Here is a 25,671-nt window from a genome sequence, read left to right as displayed (position 1 = left end):
TTTGCATCTAAACGGTAGATCACTTCTTAACCTGCAACTGAAAAACCTCAGCAAAACAAAAAACAAAGAGTAATCTGTACATCAGCTTTGGAAATATGACAGTTTTGCAGAAGTTGGTTCTTCAGGAATAGAGGAGGATATCTTATCATTTTCTAATGACCTCTTCAATATCCTTTTTCAAAGTATTACACTTAATTTTCATTGCACAGGTCTTCTACTTCTTTGGTTGACTTAATTCCTAAGTATTTCATTTTCCTCAATGTTCTTGTGAGTAGCAATGTTCTTTCTAATTTCTTCAGAGATGAGTTTATTATTGGTACACTGGAACATAATTTTTTTCTGTTGATTTTGTACCCAGCTATGCTACTGATGTTAGTTATTAATTCTACAAGTCTTTTGATGAAATATTTTTTGTCTTCTGGGAAAAGGATCATGAAACTTACAAATAATCATGATTTGAGTTTTTCCTTTCCTATATATATTCCCTCATTCTTCCTTTACCTTGATTGTTCTGGTTAATGTTTCTATAATTATATTGAACAAACATGCCTCTAAAGAAGTATAAAAGCACAATAAATACACGAAAAAAAAGTTGTTCAACATCTCTATCCACTAAAGAAATGCAAGCTAAATAGTGGAACACGAGATGAAGGCTGTAAAGAGGAATGGTATAGAAAGATGATAAAAAGTGTTAAGATGTGCTATGCACATATGTAAACTCCCCACAAAAAACGTAAACATGTGCTACAAACATGTGCTAAATAAAACAATACATTCATGAAAAGCAAATGCTGAGATTCCACCTTAATTCAGAAAAACAGTATCAATAATCAAATTAAAACACTGGTGAGATTGTGAGTAAAAAATGAACCATTCTTCATTTTTGGTAGGCATGTAATCTAGTGCAATCATTGTTAAAAGCATTGTGCAGATTCTTCAAAACAACTGAAAGCAGAAATTTGTTGGATGCAGATATTCTCATTCTGGGTATATTCCCAGAATGGCTAAAGGCAACATATTATAGCAATGCATGTCTAAATCTTCCAAGATTTATGGTTACCTGCATGTACCAGTCCCCTGTGATTATGCAATATCAGTATATCCAAGAAAAATAAAAATGGGTAAAAATTCCTTTAATAATTTGTTTCATTCAAGAACAGAGGAATGATTTTTGTCCTCATTAGCTTGGGAACATCTCTACTTTTAGAACCAGAGAAGTTAAACCTATATTCCAGCACCGATGAACATAACACACCAGGGATTTGGCAGCAATTAAGTCTAGAGTATGCTTTTGTCTATTTCCTTACTGGTTTGTTTTTGCAATGCTAAGAGTTTGCATTGACTGCCCGCTTGGAGCTTGACCATTTGCTTTGTTTCCTAGCATCTCATTCATCCAGCATTCCATGCAAAAAGTGCTTTTATCCAGGGTCAATAAGATGCCTTGGAACTAATTTCATATTCCATCTTCCCTGGGCTTTTAATTCTTCTCTGTTTTATGCAAAACAGTACATAAGCCATTGCATGAATGACCTCATCCTTTAACTGTTTCTTAGTGTGGAATCTAGAAAATTCCACAGTCACATGTACTTCAATGGCCACTCTTATATGGAAGATTGTCTGACTGTCCCAGATTGATGCATAATCACAGAAATTAGTGCTTGGAATTTTTATTTGGATTTAAGGCTGTACATTTTTTGCTCTTTTTTTTTTTTGTGAAATCAAAATGTGTTTCATTTGTTCTGCTGTGACAGAATTAAAAGAGTTCAATCACTTCTCTGATTAGGTGAGCAATTTCATAACACTCCTAATTGTGCCAACTCACTCACAGGCAAGATTTTATAATTTCAACAACTGATCAGATGCTCACACCCTCACACTCTCTCTTTTTAAAGTAGAAGAGAATTTTGAGATTTCTTAATTCAGAAAATAAACTGCCTATTGGAATAGCATTGATAATGGCTGAATAGTTTTTGATCTCACACAGACCACTAATAATAGAAACATTTATCTATCTATCTATTTATTTATTTATTTATTTATTTATTTATTATTGTCTTTTTCCTTTTTATTGGTACCAGGGATCGAACTCACGACTGTCTGCTCGCAAGGCAGGTGCTTATGCCGCTGAGCTAAATCCCCAGCCCCGAAAATTTTATTATTTAAAAAAGAATGGTCCACAGAAAAATGAAACAGAACTGCAAAGAAGTGACTCAATAGGATAAAATTCTATTTTTTTCTTCAGAATTTTCTGTTGAAATTTTGAGCTTGCCTGTCTTGAGTGAGGGCTAATGATTTATATGTAGCTCATTCATTGATTCAATTAAGCCGAGTTACTGCTGTTTGGGACAACTGTCATTCAAGACTATCATTGCCTCTCTGTGTGCCTATCATTGTGTAAAATACTATGCTCTATATTAGCAATCAAACACAAAACATGCTCATCATCTATCAGTCATCTCTAGATTTACCTGAAAGTTCTGCTAATCTCTTCTGAGGCCATCCATATGACTACCTTATCTACAACGTCAATTGAAGTTTGAAATAGTAGAGATGAGTTTGATGAGTTCAAAGATGATCAAACATATCTTCATGCGTCAGAGAGCCAAGATGGAATTACTGAAACTCTGGAGGACTGCTCATAAATTTCTTCCTCTCCACCAACTCTCTCCAAAATTGCAGGTGAAACTCTTTACATGGTGGCTCACTGATTTGCCAGAATAATTTGAGCATATCAGGACTTTTAAAATTTAGTGCTAAGTGAAATATAGCACGGCAACAGCATTTTGTCTGCCCAAGCAACACTCATCTATGAGAAGTTCTTATTCTGATGCACAAGAGGCAAAGAATGTGTGGTCAGATCCAAGTGGGGACTGACCATGGCAGAAAGTTTTAACTGTTTTTATTAAGTATGCTTAATAATGGCACAAATTGGTTCTATTCAATTACTCCGGTAAAATGTAAACAAGGGCTCGAATTTTTTCCATTTTTGTCTTTATATCATTTTGAAATTCAACAGCATTTCATCTAAGAAGTCAAATATATTTCTATATCCAGGATTGTTTTTTACATAGTAAAAGCTAACTCACAGGCTTTCAAATATGTAATTTAGTTCCACCTAATTATGAATGAAGATGTAACATGCACTTTAACTGTGTGCCAAACATAAGAGAAAATTGCATTTTAAAAAGTTAATATTCTGACACAATGCAAACTAGGTTGTCAAATGCTCTTATATACCGTACACCCCAACCACTCAACATAAAACACATTCTATTCCTTTCTCTAGTTCCATCTGATTACTACATTTGTCTAATAAGTTCAGAGTTTCTTGTCCCTCTTCATGTTGCTTAAATGTATATTTTCATAAGCTGATTTATGAAATAAAAATGTTAATGATCTATCTATGTAAGTTCTCCATTACCAATATATGATGTTGAAATAAGGAAATAATATATATATATATATATAAGAAGTCGTGCATAAAAATGAAGCAAAATCACTTATTCATACAGGTGATGCAATTCTAGTGGGGCACCACTGTCTGACCCACAGATAGGGGAAATTTTGTAGACTTTACATCTCCTCTCTGCAGCTGTTGTTTGTCGCTGATCTTTTGTGGCTGGATTTTGTCCATGTTTTGCGAAACTGCAGTTGAAGCAGTGATTATGGAGCATACCACACTGCATGTTTTGCCCAAGTTTTCATAGCAACCCAACTTTTTAGATAGTTTTTTTTTCTTTAAAATAACTCCATATTCATGATATGTTTTGTTTTCATTCAGTTCCAAAAGCTGATAATTTCTACTGGGTTTATTTGGAGGGAAGAGTTTTCAATCTTATTTTAGGGTGTTTCTTCATCCTCATCTCTTCCACTTTTGAATAAATCAATTGAAATTTGAAATCACATAAAACAATATAATTGCACAGAAAATCTTTCATTCTGTAGTATGAAGTACAGAACACTTAACTCTCTACTTTTGCATAGTTTTAAAATCTCTGAACTTATTCTCCTAAATCTCTATTCTCAAACTGACAGTTTGAGTAACTGAGCTTGTTTCTTTTCATTAAAACAACGCTAAATGCTCAATATTAAAAATTTACCTGTATTTTATTAGAATTCTTTACCTAGAACTACAGTAATAATAGAATTTTCATCTTCTAAATTATTGAAATCACAGTGTTGCTAAGTGTTTCAGTCAATGTGTGACATGGAAATACTTTCCAAACTCTGATATCAATTTTATAATTGCTCGTTACAGGACAATGAATTCTGATTTCTGTATTAATGTAGGCTATGTAATAATACCATTATATTCATACTTATTATGGAAGTATACAAACAAAGCCATATCTTAAAACTATTATTTAGGTTTCTTCAGCAGTATTCATGAGAGTGAAGTAGTCTGCTTCATGTGTTTAGATACCAAAGTTAAAGAGATTTGGTTATCAGTATGTCACCAAGGTTGAGGAGAGACTATATATTTGGGAAGAAGGGAGAGAAAGGTACATTCTTCTCATCTTTCATTTTCTAGTAACTCGGGACATGACCACAAGGGAGCTTCAGAAGTATAGGCAAGCTGTGCCTACAGGAAAAAGGAGTAGCAGAGCCATCGCTGATGAATGCAATCATTCTAAGATGCAAGAGTCTCCCCATTGTGTAATAGTTAGGTCAATACACTCAGTTTCCAAAACAGTATTTAAATAGAGTTTGCAAACCTTTTCATGTCAGCTTTGGCCTGGATTTCTCTTTTTAATTCTATTATTTCTTTGGCAACTTAGATCTTTTCCTTTTCCTTCCTTACCTATTCTTTGTTCATATTAATTGTGTTCTTTTGGGTAATACATGTCTTGTGGAACTTTTAGTGATGCCTTACATCAGGTCTTTAATACACAAAAGAGTTCATTGTGTGAGTTTTATTTGTAGATATCAAGTATTTATTATACTTCCCTGATTTCACTCAAGGAGGAGTGAAGTGAGTTTATTGAAATGTCAACGTGAGATAGATTAGGGTGTGGGTAAGACTGCTGGGGGAGCAGACATGACCTGTTAAATACAGGATCCCAGAACACATGCACAAAACAGTTCCCAAAACCCTGCCTGTGTACTTCTCACAAGAATTTGAGACATTTTCAATAGGATGGCCCAGTGCTGGCATCATCCTGAAGGCTGAGACCCCCAGCACTGCCTCTCAGAACCCTCATGTAGAAGTCCTCTCAGGTTTCCTTGAGATTTGTAAATATGAAGGACACAGACACTAAGAAGAGTTCACTATCATGGCTTCCCTCATGCCAGCCCACCCTGGTTTCCCCAGGATGTACTTTTTGCTCTTTTACTCGGTCCAAGCTTTCTCTGCAGCGCCAATTTCTCCCCAATTCTTCACTTTCTTAAATAAATTTGTCCACTGCTTTTGCTTCTTTTGTTTAGTTCTTTGTTCAAGATGAGAAGCTGAAATCAAACTGAAGAGTGAGAGGCACACAATCTGGAACCCAGTACCATTTAGTGGACAAGACACTTTTATTAGCAGTGTATCCAGTAACGATTCAGCACTGACTTCTTCATACCTGGTGAAAACAGAGATGATTGGGTAGAACAGAACTGTCAGCAATTCCATGTCCACTGTGATGACAAACAGGCTTATGTGTGCTGGAATACATTGTAGATCATATGTTATCTCAGATTTGAAAATAAAAATACTGGTTAGAAAACCTTAAGAGGAGAGAAATAAGAGAGGTTAATGTGGGAATCTAGGAAAAGTCTGGTCCATAAATCTTTAATAAAAACCTAATAATCATTTTATGGCTGCAAACATCATTATTTAGGATAAATAGTGCATATTATTGGAACTCATGTCAATTTCTAAGTAGAGTGAAAGAGTTAAAGTCTAAACAAATGAAGTATGAAAGAATAGTAATAGTAAAAATTTTAAGGTTTAAAAAATGGAAATTCAGAATGTTTTGTTGTGTACTAAACATTGTAACTATAAATGCTTCTAGAATTCGATAATAAGAGAACAGAAATGTGTAGAATTTTCCTGAGTTCTATAGCTAAGGAGAGTCCAAGTCCGGGTACTAAAATAGATGACCAATTAACTTCTGAAACATCTCCAGACCTTGAAACATGAGTGGAAACTGACAACGAAATAGCACAATGGTAGAAAAATAAATATAACTATTCCAGTAAACATCTCAAGGAAAAAAGAACCACAGAGCCTGTGCTATCTAAATCCACTAGATTCCAGGAAGCTTAACAAAAGTACTGTGTTGAAAAATCAAAAATGAATGAATCATTACAGCCTACAAGTACAATTTTATGCCATCCCCACAGACTATAACTAGTGGTCATTATGTTTCCAAATTGGTGGTATTCTATATTTTCTTTGCTTTTCCTATGTGAATACACTAGCCTCTGGGTCTGGCAATCATAGGCTATCAGCCCATGGTGAGCAACCCCTGGGTTTCACAAGACCTGTATGTTAATTAATGATCCTAGGTTGGAAATCAAATATAGTCATAGATAATTTGCCTTATATTTAAGAGAAGTAAATAGAGTAGGACACAGATTCATAGTTAAGGGATACCTGTCTCTTAAAAGATTTGTTCACATTTTCCAGCCACATACTATAATTGCACTTGTATTAAAAATATTACTAATTGGTATAATCTAAAACTTCATTTCCCTGTTACCAGCCCTGTTCAATTCATAAATCTTTATCTGTTTCACTGAATTTGAACATGGGAAAAACTTGTCTAGTTTTGAAAAATGCTACAAAGATCTTTAAAAAATATGAAGTAGAAACTTCTAAGAGAGAATCTAAAAATTATTTAGCTAGGAGATATGCATATGAAGTGTGCTTATTGAATAAAATTATTTTTATTTGTTTTAGACAATAAAATTCTTATTGCTTTCAAAGCTGACTTAAAAGCAGTTTCTGATGCCTACAGCCAAGAAATATTCCAAATTAAAAAAAAAAAAAAAACTAAGGAGAAATAAAAATGAGTGTAATGGCTTGTGTCGACATCCCCTCAAAGCATCATGAGGTCACAAGTGAGGCTTTTCCAGAGGTGGTTGGATCTAGAGTTTGGGACACAGATTGATTCATGATACAATGCTAGGATCAAAGGCACTAAGATTAAGGGTGTGAATGCTACCTGTCCTAAGTAGCTTGGATAAGGAATAAGATATAAAAAGAGCTGTGAGCATCCCTCGCTTGCTTTGCTATCTGCTGCCCACTGTGAAGTATCTCTCCCTTCCAATGCCTCTCTACCAGGGCACTCTACCTTATAGTCAACTGATGATGGACAGAAATCTCTACAATCTGTGAGCTAAATAAATCTTTTCCCCGCTTAACTTATGTTTGTTGGCCATTCTTTCCCAGTAATGAGAAGAGTAACTATGACAATGTCTTAAGTTAGAGTTGGAGAAGACACATATGTAGAATTTTACTTCATTAGAATAGTTAAACTGTTAGCTAAGACCCTTAACCATGCCAAGGTATCCAAATATGGAACCAGCAAAACTTAAATGTCAGTAACTGAATAAAGTTGCTGTCCTTGTTTCCAAACATCCCATTTTTAGGCAATATCATGAACCAGTCCTTTAGACTCAATACATAATTTGAATCAAAAGAAAAAAATGAAAATTCATAAACCAGGTAATGTAAATAGATGAACAATTTTTAGAGACTTGGGCAAAAGTAAACAATAAGACATCTAAACAGTGACATAGAAGTAAAAAGTATAGAAGAAGAGAAAAATATATCACTTGCTTTTCATTGTCTTGCACTATGTCATACTCATTCTCAATTTGGCTTTCTGATAATCATTACTATAACTCTTTAGGGCAGTTGTGGATTTTCCTTGCTCTAACATACATTCAGTAAATATCGGAGTCCTAGCTTTGGTCACATATTTTTGAGCATACAATGATGTAAGCATGATAGTTATCAGCTCTTGTCGTTTGTAAAGTGTGTCATGCTTTAGACTGTTAATTACAAGGGATAGCTAAAAGACACAGTGAATATTTAAGCTAAAGAAAATTTATTACAAAAAGAATGATGCATTTAGTGTGTTAGAAGTCAGAGTTGTGTTTTGACATACACTGTTATAGTAATAAATGTATAATTTAAATATTCACCATATTTTATGATCTCTCATGTTGATAAAAATTTTATAGAAATTCTGTTAAACAAAAAAAAATTATAATGTTTCCCTTTTACTTTATTCACTAGATTTGGCACATTGAGAAATCATCCCCTTCCCAAAATCAAAATGACCGTGAAAATATTCCCATTCAATTTGAGCATCAATACAGTCACAATGTCACAGCTAAAGGTACTCACATTGAGGACTTCAGAAAGTGGCAAGAACATGAAAATCTTGTGTTCAACATGACAGGGAATATTTCAATATGAATTTATGGAACTGTGTTTTTTATTGTAATATTTTTTTAAAAATATAACCACTCATAGTATTGCTTAATCATATCTCTTGTATTGCTCTAGATTGTAGAAATTGTGGTTGTGGGAATAAAGATTAATGCAACATCTGAATGACCCCAAGCTAGAGGCATATCTGTTCCCACTAGCAGGCACACTGGGGAAATCCATTCAAAATACTGAAGAGTATTACTCTACAGTGAGACATTCTTAGGTAAACAGATGTTCCCCCTGAGACCACAATCTTAGGTGAAATAAACCTAACACATCTTTCTCTTATGTAAGACACAGTTTAAACAAGGCACAAAATGGAGGACAGACACTAAGTACAAAGAATATTTTCAAAGGTAAAGGGAAACAAATGATGGAGGAGGGGGATAAAGGAAAAGAAGGGGTATTTAAAAAATAATTGAAGGGGAAAATAGAAATAGAGATTATGCCAATGAGGAGTGGAAGAAGTGTTAAAGGCTGGGCAAGGAAGAGGAAATAATAAAAGAATTAATATGTTATGTACTTGTACAAATCCCAGGGATGAATATGGTTGTTATGTACTGTACTAGCAAATAAAAGAAATTAATTCAAGTGTATGCCTGAAACCCACAGCCTTGGACTCATTTGAAAAAAAAAATAGTAAAGTGCAGGCTATAAGTATACTCTCCACAGAGAGAACTATATAATGAGGATTAAAAACAAATTATTATCCAACAAATGACCCATAATGTTGACCTTTTTATTTAATAACTGAGGTAATGTAAATAGATGTAATAAAATTCTAACATTATTTTACCCAGTATATATCTTACTTTTGGCAAAGTAGATTCATATATAGTTACAATATTTTTAGAAAATTATACTTGTTCTTTCCTAGGGATAATACAAGCAGAGCATATTGTAATTCAACTTTATTAGTAGTTTTATGTGAATTTAATACTACATACAATGGCAAGGTGTGTGGTTATGGGCATCCTATTAGAGTGTGTGTTGGTTAGGAACAGAATCTATAGGATACTATATGAATGTACTACTTAGACTTTCACAGGTAGTGGCAGGATAGTCCACAGTGGAAATCCCAAGGTAACCATGAACTGCTCAGTCCAAGGATCTAGAAGCCACAGGAAAAGAGGATTCAAGGATGCATCATCAGGTGGAGACAGGAGGCTGAGAAGCCCTCTGGAGAGGCCCTGGTATGAGTGTGTCATGAAAGGCTGAAGCAAGGGGCAGCTGATATCCACAGGAAATATGAAGAACAGAAGGCGAGTCTACTCAACCAGAATGCAGCTTTTCAAACAGTCCATTTCCCTGCTCTTAGACTTTTCATTCCAACTGGGCAGGGAGCACATTAGATGATGTCACCCACATTCCAGGTCCTCCTCCTTTGGTTTACTTGCTTACAGGCCAGTCACCTCTGGACACACCCAGGAGACACATTCAGAAGTGTGGGTCAGTAATCTGCTGGGTTTATTTTAATCCAGTCAAACTGACAGTCATGATTAACGGCCACAATCCCCACTCACCAACCAAACATTTCCCTTTAAGCCACATGTAATTGCCAAATACAAAACAGCAAATTCCTAATTCCGGCTTAAAAAGTACAATAAATAAAACTGGCTATCTACTAATTCCTTCCCCAAATGAGAGGCAAAATATTTTTCATTTGTGTGATGCTTACTCTTTACCTGACATTCTATAACTTAAGCAGTATAATGTAGATTTATATTGCTTAAGTATTAATAAGTGTTATACTACATAATGTAGCCATTCAAAAGAAAAAAAGAGAAATTTATGATAAATATATCTAGCCATATATTAGCAAAATAAGAAAGGAATATTTGTAACAATTACAATTCCCGTTTCTGTAACCAGTCCTGATAACAGAACTCTCTTTTCCCACTGTCCATTTTGTATTCTCTTGACCTTCAACAAGCACCTCAGTGGGAAGTGAATATATACTTGGAGGGGGGCCCCCACACCTTTACTCCTGAAGGGCATGCAACATCTGTCATCCTGCCTCAATTGGCTTTTATAATTTCCCACTGGCATTAATAAACCGGTGTGGCAGTACAAGGAGATGCCCCCAAGGGATCCCTTTTTCTAAACATCCTTCCCTCCAAAGTGGAATAATGGTCCAACTTCCCCTTCATAGTCTGGTGGAATCACCTTGCCAATCCTGTAAGGTCCTTTTTAGCTTGTTGAATCAGAGGCATGAAATATCCAAAATGGCTATGGAAACTCTTTAAATTTCAGTATATTGCAATGATTCCGCTTCCCACCAGAAGCATTCTCCCCTCCAGAACTAAGACTTCAAAGCCAACAGCCCATAATATTAGAAGATTTGAATTAAAAAAAAAATTTGAAGATACTAGAGTGGCATGGTTTCCATCTGTATCCTTGGATGCATAGGTGCATGATTCCTGGCTATGAAAGAAACAGAGCATGTGTTGGATGCTGATTCAGAGTTTATACAACCTTCTGGAGAACCTTTCCTTAGAGCCAGCTTCTGTTGTACCTGCATCTTAAAGAGGGCATTTCATCATTCTATCTATCCATTTGTTTCTGAATGACAAAAATATGGTAAAACTTGTAAAATCCAGGAGCATGACCTCAGTGCTGCACAGTTTTGGTCATGAAGTGAGTTCCTTTGTCAGACGCAACACTGTGTGGAATACTTACAACAGTGAGTGAGGCTTCCTGTTTAATGAACTATACAAAAACCTCCAGTGGGCTAGGATTTGCTCACAGAAGTAATGTGCCATTTCATATTCTAGCTGAATAAATCTTTTTTTTTTTTGCATAGTAAAAGTGTATTAAAATAGTTTATCCTCAAGTCATCAATCTACCCTGTTTTTCTAAGTGAGAATATAGACATAACAAATCTGAGATCAAAACTCTAAACTAGGGCCAAACTTCTAAGCATGAGAGGAGAGACTTGATTCACAAGTCTTCTCCTGAACCTAAGTATGTAAGCAATTACTTCTAAGAAATGTTTTATAGATATTTATTCATTTCTCAGTGAAAAATTAATGTTACAAATACTACTCAAGCATACACCAAATGCCTCCAGAATACTTAGGTACTATGATTTCTGCAGCAACGAGACAGTTTTGAGGCATTTAGCATATTACTGGTAAAACTTTCTACAGTGTACAAAAATGTGTTCACTCAAGCTTTATGGAACCCATTTTTGTTGTGTGCTAACACATGATACGCCCTTGGGAAAAAGATTAAAATATAAACATATCACAAATATTAGAAACTTTTTCTAGGGACAAATTGGTTTGGGAAATCAAAATATAAGATACCTGCTCTTCACTTTAAAATTCCCTAGTTGTGAGACGCTATATATTTTTAAATTAATAATGTCAACTTGAAGGCTATAATTGCAAATTCTTAGTACTGGTGGAACATGTCTGTAACCCGAACTATTCCAAAAGCTAAGGCAGAGTTCAAAGCAGTATGTGCAATTTACCAAAACCCTTTCTTAAAATCAAACATAAAAATAAAAATTGGAGTGGGAATAGAGCTCAGTAGTAGACCACTTATCTAGCATCACTTAAACTGCCAGCACGGCACATACAATAAAATTCCAGGCATGGTGGCATAGGTCTGTAATTCCAAAAGAACCCATGCAGGAAGATTACACATAAAAGGTCAGCCTGGACAACGAGGAAAAATACTGTCTTGAAAAAAAAAAATAAATAAACTGTATCATAAACAAAACTAATATAGCTATAGTAGATATTACTATAAGAGCAGCTTAAACACTTGTGAACAAACTTATCACTTTTGTTTTGCATTTGTTTCATAACCAAATTTTCTATCTATTCAATGACAAAAGAAGTATATGAATCATTCAAGATTTCTGTTCTATTCTTTCAGCATGTGTAAATAATTATCTGGCACTATGGAGTCTATCTCCAAAATACCTTATCAATTACATAGTAAAATAATAATTTAAAGATGTCTCTAAGATAAAAATGAAATGTGGGTGAGGAAATAAACAAGTAATTAAAATACAATGTAATAATGTATTGTATTCTATCTATCCATTTGTTTCTGAATGACAAAATTACCTCCTTTGTAAAGTTATATAAGAATGCATAGGTAAGACAGGATTTATTTTGGTGGTGAAGGAAAGGAATAGAATTGTACAATTTTTCAGGAATAAGGTATTCGGCAAATTTCATCATAAAAATGGAACATTCTTCCACGTGTTCATATTTCAGGCATTCAGTATCCAGGTGGAATAAAAGGAAAAATGCTATGAGTTTTCATTTCTACAGCCTAAATTATCACAGTGAATGAAGAGAAGCAGAAGTAATACCAGAACAGCTCATATTGTGATATTTTGAAGGTGAAAAGGAAATAAAAACAAAGGTGAAGCATATCATCAAGAGGACAGTGTGATACCCTGAACAAATAAAAGCATTAGTCACTGTCCCGTCACTGAGACAAAATACCAGACAGCCACACTTTGCGGAGAGGTTTGTCTGGCTCAGAGTTCACAGGGTTCAGTGAGTGCTCTTCTGTCTATAAAACAAAACTATGTAGTGGGAGGGCACGGCAGAAGGATGGTGCTCAACTTGTGGCTGGCAGGAGGCACAGAAAGAGGGAGGATCCAGTAACAAGAAAGCACTCTTCCAGGGCCTACTGGATTACTGTAGTAATCCTTCTCTCAGACAAGGCCTTACCTCCCTCCCAACAACACACTCGATTATGAGCTGATCAATAGATTAATCTATTGATGAATATAGTCAGTCCATGATAGAGTCATCACCTCTGAACACGAGTCCTTTGAGAGATAACAACTATAAACTGTAACAACAGAGAAATTTACTTTCAAATTCAACCATTCTTTGCATATCTATGGAGAGCTTGTATAGTTATTGTGGTTATATTGAAACACTTTAATAGAAAAAGACACATGAATATAATGGAAACAGGCGGTATAATAATAACCCGTAGAGAATATTCAGTCAACTACATATGTTAAAATTGGAGATAATGGTTCAGGAGAATTGCAAAGACCTAAAAAGCCATATACAAATATAATTTCCTTTTACCATGGAGGCAAAGAGAATGTACCTGGTATATTTGTATTTAGATAGATGTCGTGGCAAAGCCTCAGGTGGCCATAGGGGTTTTTGGAAGTGGCCGGATACAGAGTGTGTGATTGACTGGCACTGCAATCCTGGGGTTAAGTGTGCTGAGATCAAGGCCTGTTGATCGCTGGGTCTGTCCACTGATGGATTGGCACCGTGAGATTCAACAGAAGGGGCCTGTGTTTCCCTTTCTAGCTGCTTTTGCTTTCGTCTACTTCCATGAACTGTTCCTCCTCTGTGACGCCCTCTGCCATGTGCCACCCTGCATTGGAGGCACCCAAATATGGATTGAAACCTCTACAAGTGGCTAGTCAAATAAACCCTTCTTCCTTTAACTTTGGGTGTTGGATGGTTTGTCTCTGCAACCAGAAAGTAAGTAAGTCAGTGCTCAAAAGCAGTACTATGAGAAGCCAGTACCATGAGAGGTGAAGGCGTAATACAGCACCTGAGACTTTTAAAAACGTAAGTGGGATGTACACAAATAGAAATAAGAAAATAAAACCAAAACACAAGTGTCACAAAGTCTAGTAATTACAAAGTCTAAGACAACAAAACAGTTATTTTAACTTCTATTCAGACAAGAATTTGGCAAAAAAAGAAGAATGAGTTTATTTCTTAGAAGAATGTTCCACATTAATGAATGGAAAAAAACAAGGTAAGACAGTTCTTCAATAATAGCTTATCCATTGCTTCATGAAGAGAGAAGACTGTTAAAAAAGCCACAGAGGTAAAAATGATTAAAAGTAGTACAATATTTATCAGAGACTTAATCCCAAGTCCACATAAGTGGATTATATTCAACAAAACTGAGAAGAGGATGAAATGTGTGGTGACACATAATATTTGCACTGATTTCTGGATCTGCTTTTATGTAAATTTTTCACAATGCTATTTAGGCAAAGGGGAAAATTCCAGTTTAACTCTAGTATACGCAGAGATTGATTAAATTTATTAACATCATACTTGTAATGACTGACATGACAGACATTACTTCAGTGAGTCTCTCTCTCTCTCTCTCTCTCTCTCTCTCTCTCTCTCTCTCTCTCTCTCTCTCTCTCTCCCCCTCTCTCCCCTAGAGCCTCATCTCTTTACTGAGGAAAAGCCAACTACTTGTTTATGCTCAACAATGAGGTACTTTGCTAGATGTTGCTTCCAGCTTATGTAATTATACTGCGTTTACATTCAGGGAAGTCCTCTTACCTAAGAGATAATGAGAAACATCTGCTCTATTTGGGAATACTATGTGCTTTATAAATACAGAATATATAAGAAACATAATATTTTAATTGAAACTTGAATTTATATTTCTAGAAACTTAGGCCAAATTTTTTTACTAAATAATAGTGATAAAAGAAATATTTCGTTACTGGTTATGTTTGCAGAAATATTTTAGTCGCTTTTAGGTTTCACATACTTCAAAGTGCAGTAAATAAAACATTGATTTTATGTTTCTTTTGGCTTTCAATTTCTTCCTGCTTTTTATTTCCTATTTACATATACTTTTATTTTCATCTTATGTAATTATGTATTATTGTTAGTTTATAATGATTGAACAGTTAATGTTCTCTCAAAATACATGCTTTAAAAATTTAGGAAGTGAAATGTTTAAAACTTTTACTTTCATCTTAAGACATAGTCACATGAATTGGCTGTGGTTCTATACTACGTGTCTTATATGTGTCTTAATATTACAGACAGATTCTGAACCAGAAATTCAATCTATTTTACAAGTATCAATTTTTTTTTCTCAATTCAGTGCGTTATTTCATTCTGTTTTATTATTTCTGACTTCATAATCGTTTTATTGTTTTGAAAGCAATTGGTCCCTGCAGTTGGCAGAAGGCATATTAGATTGCCATTGCAGCTTTGCCTCAAACTTGGTAGCTTAAAACTTTACGTGAACACAACCTCATATATCTAGGAGTTAAAAGCTTGAAGCAGGCTTCATTGTTCAAAAATCATTGAGTCACAAATGGTGCATTCTTTTCGGAGGACTCTGAGTTACTTGCTTATCATTTATATATTCTAGAGATACATTGCTGGGTTAGTCCTCCTGTTTCATCTTCAAAGCCCACATGATGGGTTAATTTTTTCTCACGTCACATCACTGGCACAAACTCTTCTACTTCCCTGTTTCTTGTGTTGCGCTGGGAAATTGTGGTGTTCTAGGAAATCTTTCCATTTAAAGAGGAATTCACCACCAACCTCAAACCTATTACCAATCTTATATCCACTTTCCAATAAAGGAACAGTAGAGATTGATATGGAAACCTTTGGCATAATATTTTTCTGTACATAAGTGAAAAAATGCTATGACCTGCTCTAAAATACATATATAAAATTTGTATTCAAATTATTTTAATATAATTTGAGTTAAGTAAGTCAGAACAACTGGAGGGAATTGGTTTTACAATAACAAGTTGCTCAGTGAATTTTCTTCAAGTAAAGCAACAATTCAGCCATAATAATAATAATTTAGAAAAAAACGCAATGTCTCTATGATGTGTCCCAAAGCTCTAATAAGTAGGTACAAATCTATTAAAGAAATGTGGTGTGTGAGCCAAGACCCTGTTACCTGCCCTGCACCTTACGGTATGAGAGACCTATAATGAACACTTGCAGTCACACAGATGGCTCTTCCTCCCAGCTTAGTTCCTAGTCTTAAGATTTCACCCTTGGAATCTGAGATTCTGCTCGGTTCTCTTAATAACGATCTCTGGTGTAAGTCTGCAGATACTGTATTCCCAGCATGCACTTGGAGAGGAACCCATTCAGTGCTTTCTTCCTAAATTGAAACACATACCTTGGACACGGCAGGCTGTGAATACTGAAATTACAATTTTCCCCGGCAAGTTCATTTTTAGAATGAGTCTTCAGGACAGAATAGATAAACAAAACAAAACAAAAAATTCCATCCTTTTTCTCTCAGTGCCAAGTGTGGTGTGTGTTTGTCATACTGGGCAAAGCGTATCTAGCCCTCAGTTATAGTGTAGGTGACATAGGTTCTTCCAAAAGGAAGGGCCATCCCTAAGTGCTTCCCAGGGTGTTTGAGAGGACTGACTTTATTTGGAATACAAAGTAGAGACCTCCATGACTAAGGATTTTGTTGAAAACAAGGCATAGATAGATAGATAGATAGATAGATAGATAGATAGATAGATAGATAAATAGGAGCATATAGCATTAATACAAAGCAGAAGAACAGCCTGAAGTTTAACAATAAGAATCATAGAGAGAGAGTCATTCTGGAACCAAAGACAACTCTGGAGGTCAGAAGTCTGTGTGCCTGATAGGGGCAGTACTGACTGGGGAACAATCAGAGGAAGAGAAAGGAGCTTGGCTGGAAGTGTTTCCCAAACCACACGTAGGCTCATCACTACAGGTCTGAAGCCTCACTAGCACAGGGCACTTAGATGCTATTTCTCAGCAAACACTGATTAAACTACATGCCACTTTAACCCAGAAGTCACACCTCCCTGGAAACCAGGAAGATTCCTGTCAATCTGGAAGACTGTGAGTGGCAAAAACTGACTTCCTCAGTAAACAGATAGATAATCTTTGAGCCACAGCTTCCCAGTTAAAAGCACATTAAAGATGTATATTTTTAAACTGTAACAACTCCTAGTCCATACTTCTATACACATACTACACACACACACACACACACACACACACACACACACACACACATATCAAGGGACAAATGTATAACTCATTTAGGAGGTATTTTGGTTACTTTTTCTAGTCACTGAAATAAAACACATGATGCCCACAGTTGGGAAAGGAAAGACTCATTTCTTAGAGATTTTGGAGGTTTCAGTCCATACTCAGTTGGCTCCAAGGCAGGATGGCATGGCAGGGCCTCAGTTCACGCCACTTGAAAACAACAAAACAGCAAGTGACACAGATACACTTTCTTCCTGCCATTACAACACATGCTGGCTCCACCCCTATGCTGATGTAGCACTCATACACCCAATCCAAGTGCTAGACAATGAACCAATCACAAATGCACAGTGCAAAGGCATGAGGTTTTTGACATAAACCATGACATTCCACTCTTGGCCCCAAAGATTCATGCACATCCTTTATACAAAGGACATTTAGTCCACTTCAAGAATTGCTGAAAAGCCCAAGTCCCAAGTCTCCTCCAAGATCTATGGCAAAGTCTTAAACTCCCTGTACAAATGAAACAAGGTTAAGCAATTCCGAAATGCAAAGGCACAAAACATTACCATTCCAAAAGTTACAAAAAGGGGAAGTTACAAGCATTGGAAACAAAGCAAGTCCAACATCCAGCAGGGCAAACATTAAGTCCTAGAGTTCCATGATCAGCATTTGAAGCAATTTGATTGCAAGCTCCAAAAGACTTTGGTGATTCCAACTCCATGGCATTTACAGAGAGTTCAGCTCCTGCAGCTTCTCTCTTAAATCTTCTCTACTCACTTCTTGCAGCTTTCCTTGGATGATCCATGTTCCTGGCTTTTCCAAACTTCTGTGGTCTCCATTGCACCTTTGGCTTCACCCTTACATCTTTACAAATTGCCCTCTCACAGACACCCTGCTTGGCCTCCCAGGCCCTTTGTAATGAAGTGGAAGCTGTCCTACCGTCAGAATTTGTGCATTTTCCTTACACCTAAAATCAGCACTATGTGGATGCTGCCAGTTTTCTCCCAAGAGGAGAAGTAGCCAGGCTTTTCACTCTCTTGGGTGTAGGGGTCAATTACCTGGATTGCTGGGCTCTGTGAACCTGATTGTGAAGAAAAGCTTCTCTATGTTGCCACCATTCTGGAACCTCATGTGGCCTCCATCACCATTTTGGAGCATGGTGCTCTGTAGCTTTCTTTGCTGAGCAAATTCTTTCACTTTTGCAGTTTTGGGGCTGCAAAGGGTGGAAACACGCTGCTTCCTGGGATGCCCTGAGGCCATCTTTCTTATCTCTCTGTTTCTCCTCAGCAATCAAAGTCTCAGTTCTATCTTTACAATCCACAGCTTTGCTGTAGCATAGGGAGCCATGTGACAGCCCCATTGCTGCCTCCCTGCCTCTCTCTCTCTGATGGACACAATGCCTCTGCCTACATTAACCATAATCATCTCCCACTCACGTCACATACCCAGATGTGACGATGACCCTGTTGTATTCATCTCCATAGCCTCTTCCTGTCCCGCCAGCCTGCCCTTGGCCTATAAAAGATGTGATCACTTCTGGAATAAATGGGGCTTGATTGAACTCTCTCAACTTGCCTCAGTCTCTCTGTCTCCCCCATGTTTTTATTTAATCCCCATCCCCCTCCAGGTACACCCCATGGATTGATCCTTGGGCTGGATCACTGGAGCTTTCCTTCTCCCCAAACTCACAGATTTGTGAATTATTCTTCTGGGCCCTTTTCTCTTGATTTGCAACATAAAGCTGGTTAAAAGCCCCCAACAGTAGCAGTGCCACACCCTCAACATTCCTCTGCCTTGAAATTTCCTTTGTCAGATTAATCAGTTCATTGCCCTTAGTCTTAGTTGCAGGCAAAGTCTCTATGCACGAGCAAAATGCAGACAAACTTTCTGCCAAGCCATAATACACATGATGGGGAGTCCAATAATCAATGCAGTCCTTCTTTCCAGCAGAATCCTCCTAAGCCTAGTCTTTACCATCAGGCTATCAGCCTTCTGGTCTCCTCAGCTCTGACCAGAATCTCCTCTACAAAACAGCCTAACCTGCTCCAGCTCTATGCATCCAGACAACATGTCTGATCCTTTCCAAACTCTGCCCACACGTCATTTCTAAAAACTCTCATGAAACATGGTCAGGTATAGTCACAGCAATGACCCCACTCCTAGGTATCAAATTCTGTCTTAGTTACTTTTTACTCAGCACTGAGACAAAATATCTGATGTCCTAAGTTGGGAAAGGAAAGGTTTATTTCTTACAGATTTTGGAGGTTTCAGTCCATATGCAATTGGATCCAAGGCAGGGTGTCATGGTGGGTCCACAGTTTGTGGTGGCTTCAAATAGCAAGCTAGAAACTGGTAAAAGAGAGACACACACCTTCTTCCTGCCATTACAATACTCCCTTGCTCCACCCCTAGGCCAGTATAGCACTCACACCCCCCAATCCAATCTCTAGACAATGAACCAATCACAAATGCATAATGCAAAGACCACCCACATAAACCATGATAGCAGGTTTCACCTTTGATGTGACTCGGGGACTGTATAAAAGGTAAAAAATAAAATAAAATACATCTGGGCAGTGATAAAATATTTTGCACATTTTAGGAGAACTATACTTCAAAGAAAAAATTAGTTCAGTCAAATCATCAAATAAATAAGCAAATAACCAAGTAACCATCAACAAAAGCCCTCAGAGAGAATATTAATGTACAAAATATATTACATTTATATTCTAAAATGTCCATCTGTAATCAAAAGTGATAAAATAAACAAGTTTGGTTCATACACAGAAATAAAAGTAATAGAAAATGCCTTTCAAAGCACCTAGCAGATTATATCACATTGCTTTGAAGGAAACCTCAGTATGACAAACATCAGACCTCTTTACAGAAGCCATTATGGTTTAAAAAAAGTGGGGCAAAGATTTTAAACCGATAAAACAAAACATCAATGTCCAAAAAAGTTACATTTAATAAAACTATGTTTTACAAATTAAACTAAAACAAAATTATTCTTAGATAAATTTTTAAAAGTTGAGAAAAATTACTGCCAGGAATCTGTCTTACCAAAAATAGTAATGAACTTACTTGGTGTAAAAGAAAATGACCATAGAATCTGATGTCATGAGAAAAATAAAATGCCAGAGAAGAAAACTGCATGGGTAAACTATGGAAAGATGTGTGATCATCTATCTCTCCTTGTTTTCTCTTAAATGATTTTAAAAAATAGATTCATAAGTATATATATATATATATGTATGTATACATATATATTCCTAGATATTCATGTATTTATGTATACACATTAGACTCATATCTTTCAGTATCTAAATATATTTAACAATAATATCACAAAAGAGGCAAGTTGGAACAAAATTCCACTGACGTGAAAAAATAACACCAGATGGTTACTGAGATCACAGAAAGGAGCAGAATCAAGAGGGGCAATTTTAAAAGAACCAAAAATGTTAATTAGCAAACACTGTTAAGATATGCTTGCTCTTCTTTTCTTGACACTTGAAAGGACATAACTTAAACAAGGTAATAAATAAAAAATGTTTCACTGAGATTATAAAATATATATTTAATAGAAATAGCCTTCAAAATATGTGAATATGGAGCAATACTTCAGAACATTTCTTTATTCGTTCACATTGCGCCATCACAAGATAATTTTACCAGTGAATCTCAGTAAACCTTTAAAGAAGAATTCACATATTTTCTTTACAAATTCTTCTCAAAAAAAAAAAAAAAAAAACAGATGATGGTACTCAAAACAATGTTATTCTAACAATAAATCAGACAAAATCAAAGAAAGAAAAGCTACACATCATTGTAATCAATACTGACACAGAAAATTCTCAGAGGTGTGTGCTTAACATTCTCTCCCTGCACTGAACAAACAATTTTTTAGCAGATGTTAGCAAACTAACATGGAAACGTGATAAAAAGGCTGCATTGTATTAAGAAGTTTCATTTTCCCAAAAATACAGGGATGGTTTAACATACGAAAATCAATTTATGAAACATGAACTATAAATAAAATAACAACATAATCACTTCCATAAATACATACTTTATAAAATTTAATAACCTTTCATGACAAATGTATTTGAGAGACTAGGAATTAAATATTTCCACAAGTGAAAAAGGACATCTATGAAACAACTTATGTAATGTCAAGCATAACAGTGTAAAACTGCATGTTTTCCACTCGAATCTGTAACAAAGCAATATTTCTGATTATTCTACATTATTTAATATGGCACAAGAGGGTTCAGTTGGGGTGATTAGACAAACAAAAGAAATATTTTTACCAATAATTTTAATAGAAAGAAAAATATTAGTTTTTGTAATTATCATGATCATATCTATAACATCTATGGGAAGTAGTTAAATCTAATAAACAAAACCAGCGTTATTGAGGATTAATGCATTGATTTCAACTTTATTTCATACAATAGCAAAGAATAACCAAAAAGGAAATTGAAATAATTCCATTTAACATAGCACCAAAAAGAATATATATATATATATATATATATATATATATATATATATATTACTTTATAAAATAAGATGATGTGTATTTTTTTTTCAACTTAAACTAGTATAAGGGATATAGGACTGGAAATCAGTCCTTACAAAATCAGTAATAATTACCATAGTGCCTCATGCTGTCTGCAAACTAGAAGCAAATACCTTCAGACATAGTAGATATCAAACAGAAAAGAATAGAGCAGAAACAATAAAAACAAAACAACGAATGCAATAAAAATTTCAAAATAAGCTAACAATAAATCCAAATGGTTAATATATCTCACTAGCTTTTAAATAGCTGCTTATGCCATCAGATTTAACATATTCAAACAAAACCAAAGAGAATAAAACCCAACCCAAGAAAACAATGAAAATGATTTGTTTTCCATGCTGTGATCACCTCCTTGTGAGGCCTGGCTCTCTCCCTGCAAAGTCCACGAATGGCTCTGACTTACAGAGAGAGACTTGGATGTGGCTGTTTCCATTCCTGCAGGGGCCTGCACATGGTGCTGGTTTCCAGGTGGGGACCATTTCCATGATGACTTGTATATTTACAATATTTAAAGATTGAGAGAATTACAATAGAGCTAATCAACTAGAATATGTCAAATTTTAGTAGATTTGAAAATAATATTTCTTTTTTTTTTTTTTTTTTTTTTTTTTTTGCATGGGGGATTGAACTCACAACCTTGCATGTACCAGGCAAGTGCTTGAGCCACTGAGATAAATCTCTAGCTCTTAAACATTTTGGGGGTCTTTTTGATACTGTTTTTTCTTTTTTTTTCCTTCTTCCTTTCTTCTTTTCTTTCTTTTTTTTTTTTTTTTTTTTTTTTTTTTTTATCAGGAATCAAACTCAGGGTCTTGTGCTGTGCTTCCCTTGCCCATATGAAGACAATATTTTTAAAACAAAAGAATTTAGCAAATGAACAAAATTAACATATTTTCTATTAAAATTTCACATGATTTTTTTTTCCAGGAACTCATAGCTGATCTTGAAATGCATATGAAAATACAAACAATATAGACCAAAGTAAAATGACTGAAAATATACTAAAATAAAATACAGAATTGGAGTAAATTGTCAAAATCTTTCAGTGATTTCTTGAGACATACAAGAATAACTAGTAGAAAAAAGCAGATGAATTTTATTTCTTCAAAATTAAAATGTTTTGTGCTATAAATAAAAAGTACAACAAGACAATCCACAAAATAGGTTTACATGTTTGCAAGTCATAGTTCTGTTAATGTATCCAGAATATATTAAAAGTCATTTAAAGTTCAAAAATTTAAAAAAAAAATTTATTTAAAATGGACCAAAGACTTAAAAAGTCCATTTGACAAAGGAGATTATATAAATGTTTAACACATACATGAAATGATGTTCTACAAAATTAGACACTGAGGAAATTTAAATCCAAATCACAATTACATACTTCTTTTTTTTTTTTTTTTTTTTTTTGTCTTCATACTCACGACTGCCTGCTTGCAAGGCAGGCGCTTATGCCGCTGAGCTAAATCCCCAGCCCCTAATTACATACTTCTTACAGCAACTAGAATACTTCTAATTAAGAAGACAAAAAATAATGTATTTTGTGAAGGGCCTGGAAAATTGTGACTTAGCTGACTTCCTGTTGTTCTAACACATGTCTGAGAGGAAGAAAGGTTTAATTTGGCTCAAGACTTCAGGAGATTCAGTCCAACATTCATTGATTCCAAGGCAAAGAACATGGCAAAATAGCTTAGTTGAACAAAGATACTTAGTTCATGGCAGCCGAAAAGCGTAGCAGATTAGCACAAACAAAAGAAGGGCCCAGGGACATTTTATAAAACCCAATGTCATGTCTCCCCAACACACCAGGAAATTTGTATGAATCTCTTCGGTATTTCTTAATTTTTGCAGATTAATGTATCATGGGCAGCAATTACAAACACCAACTTGCCACTCAAACACATTTCCTTAAAGTGTAGTTCATTTCCAAATAGACAATAGTATCCTTTTAATTCTGTCTAAAATGATACAACTGTCCTCCACATAACCAGAAATGTACTAATTCTTTTCCCAAAGTCTCAGTATTTCCAGTCTTAATCAAAAGTCAGTTTCTTTTGAAACTTAAGGCAAATTCTTAGTTGTAAGTTTTTCAAGAATTTAAAAAAGTTACAAAACTCCAAGTTATAATATCACTGTATAAACATTCCCTTTTTAAAAAAGGAGTAATAACAAAATAAAATTTAAAAGGACCAAACCAAGATTGAAATCCAGCAGGTAAAACTGAGTTCTGTAACTTAATGCGCCATATTCAAGGGACAGGGCGATGAGATTAGAGTTCCAAGGACTTGGGTGGTCCTAGCCTTATGGTCTTGCTATTTTTATGCCATCTCTTTTGGCCTAACTTTCCTCAGAATCCACAACATGGATCTGAAGATAAGTCTGTGTTCCTTGAGTCTCCATAAGTCATTAACTTGATTCCTACAGCTTCAGGCACTGCCATCATAGAGGCTCCTTGCCTGGCCTCCCAAGATGAAAGCTTCCCTCACTCCACTCCACTTGTTTTTACATGCTGATAAAATTGGCTTCATTTAGATGATGTCAAGGTCTCCAACTAGTTTAGGCAGAATCCAGCGTCCCTTGAACCAAGGCTGAAGCAGTTTCCAGTTTGGTATATGAGTGTGAGATGCAAAATAGGGAAATAGTTCCAGAAAAAAGTGTTCAGGGACCATCATATTGGTCCAGGGATGAAGGGCAGACTTCATGACACTCCAGACACACCCAGAAGTGTGCTACACTAATCCCTTAATTCTTAATTCAATAAACTTCTGCATCTTAATTAATAGTCATAACTCATGCATTAATAGTGGTCATATAAAATATTTTAGCTATTTGAGAAGCAGCTTATTATTGGAGGATATAAATACTACGTAATTATATTTGAAGATTCATAACGAAGAAAATTAAAATACAATAAATATCAAAGCAAATATTATAGATGGATGTCATATAGAAACATTAAACAGAGCCAAATAGTGGAAGCAACTCAAATGTCTCTCAACCAATGAATGCATAAGTGAAAGTTTTAAATCTGTATAATGGCATGTTAGTAGTAAAAATTGAATGATGTATTGGCATTTATTATAAAGTTAGTGATCCTTGAAACTATTACATGTTGGACTGGGGATTTAACTCAGTGGCATAAGTGCCTGCCTGGTAAAAACAGTACATGTTATGGTTTGTGTCTAGATGTCCCTAAAAAGCCACATGCAATCATAGGGTTTTCTTACATATGGCAAAGTCTCTGGATTTGTGTGTGATTCATGGTGCAACGCTGGAATTAAGGGTGCTGGAAATAAGGGTGGGTGATTGCCACATCAGTCCTTTGACTGCATTGGCACCGCCCTACCTCTGGTAAGGTATAGAAAGAGAATTGACTCAGGCTCCCTTGTTCCTTCTGCTATCTTCAACCACCGTGCACTGTTACCCCCCTGCCGCAGGTCCTCTGATTTCAAGCCAGGCAATTATGGACTGAAACTTCCATAAACTGTGAACTCAACAAACTTTTCCCCGCATAATTTTGGGCACTCACTATTTTGTCTCAGCAGTGAAAAAAGTAACTAAGACACCATGTTAAGTGAAAGATTCTGTTATGGCTTGCATCTAGATTCCCTCTTTTGAAAAAGCTTCATGCATTAATAGGTGGGGACATTTAGAAGTGGCTGAATTTACAGTGTGATACTGAGATTAATGGTGTGTGACAACTAAATTTATTTAGCATAGAACTGGGTGTGGATAACGGAAATTCCCCCCAGGTGTGAGTGTTAGCACTCGCAGGCTTGCAACCTGATGGAATACAAGGGAAAGGGAGACTTACTGCTTGCTGCTTGTGCCTTTTGCCTGCTACACTGTCGACTGTGTTTTCCACTGCCAAGCCCCTCTGCATG

The sequence above is a fragment of the Cavia porcellus genome, unplaced genomic scaffold (assembly GCF_034190915.1).
Source record: "Cavia porcellus strain 051 isolate PalLab524CR breed Dunkin Hartley unplaced genomic scaffold, mCavPor4.1 scaffold_30, whole genome shotgun sequence".
In the NCBI taxonomy this organism is placed as follows: domain Eukaryota; kingdom Metazoa; phylum Chordata; class Mammalia; order Rodentia; family Caviidae; genus Cavia; species Cavia porcellus.
The sequence above is the reverse complement of the archived record's forward strand: the minus strand, read 5'-3'. Positions refer to the sequence as shown.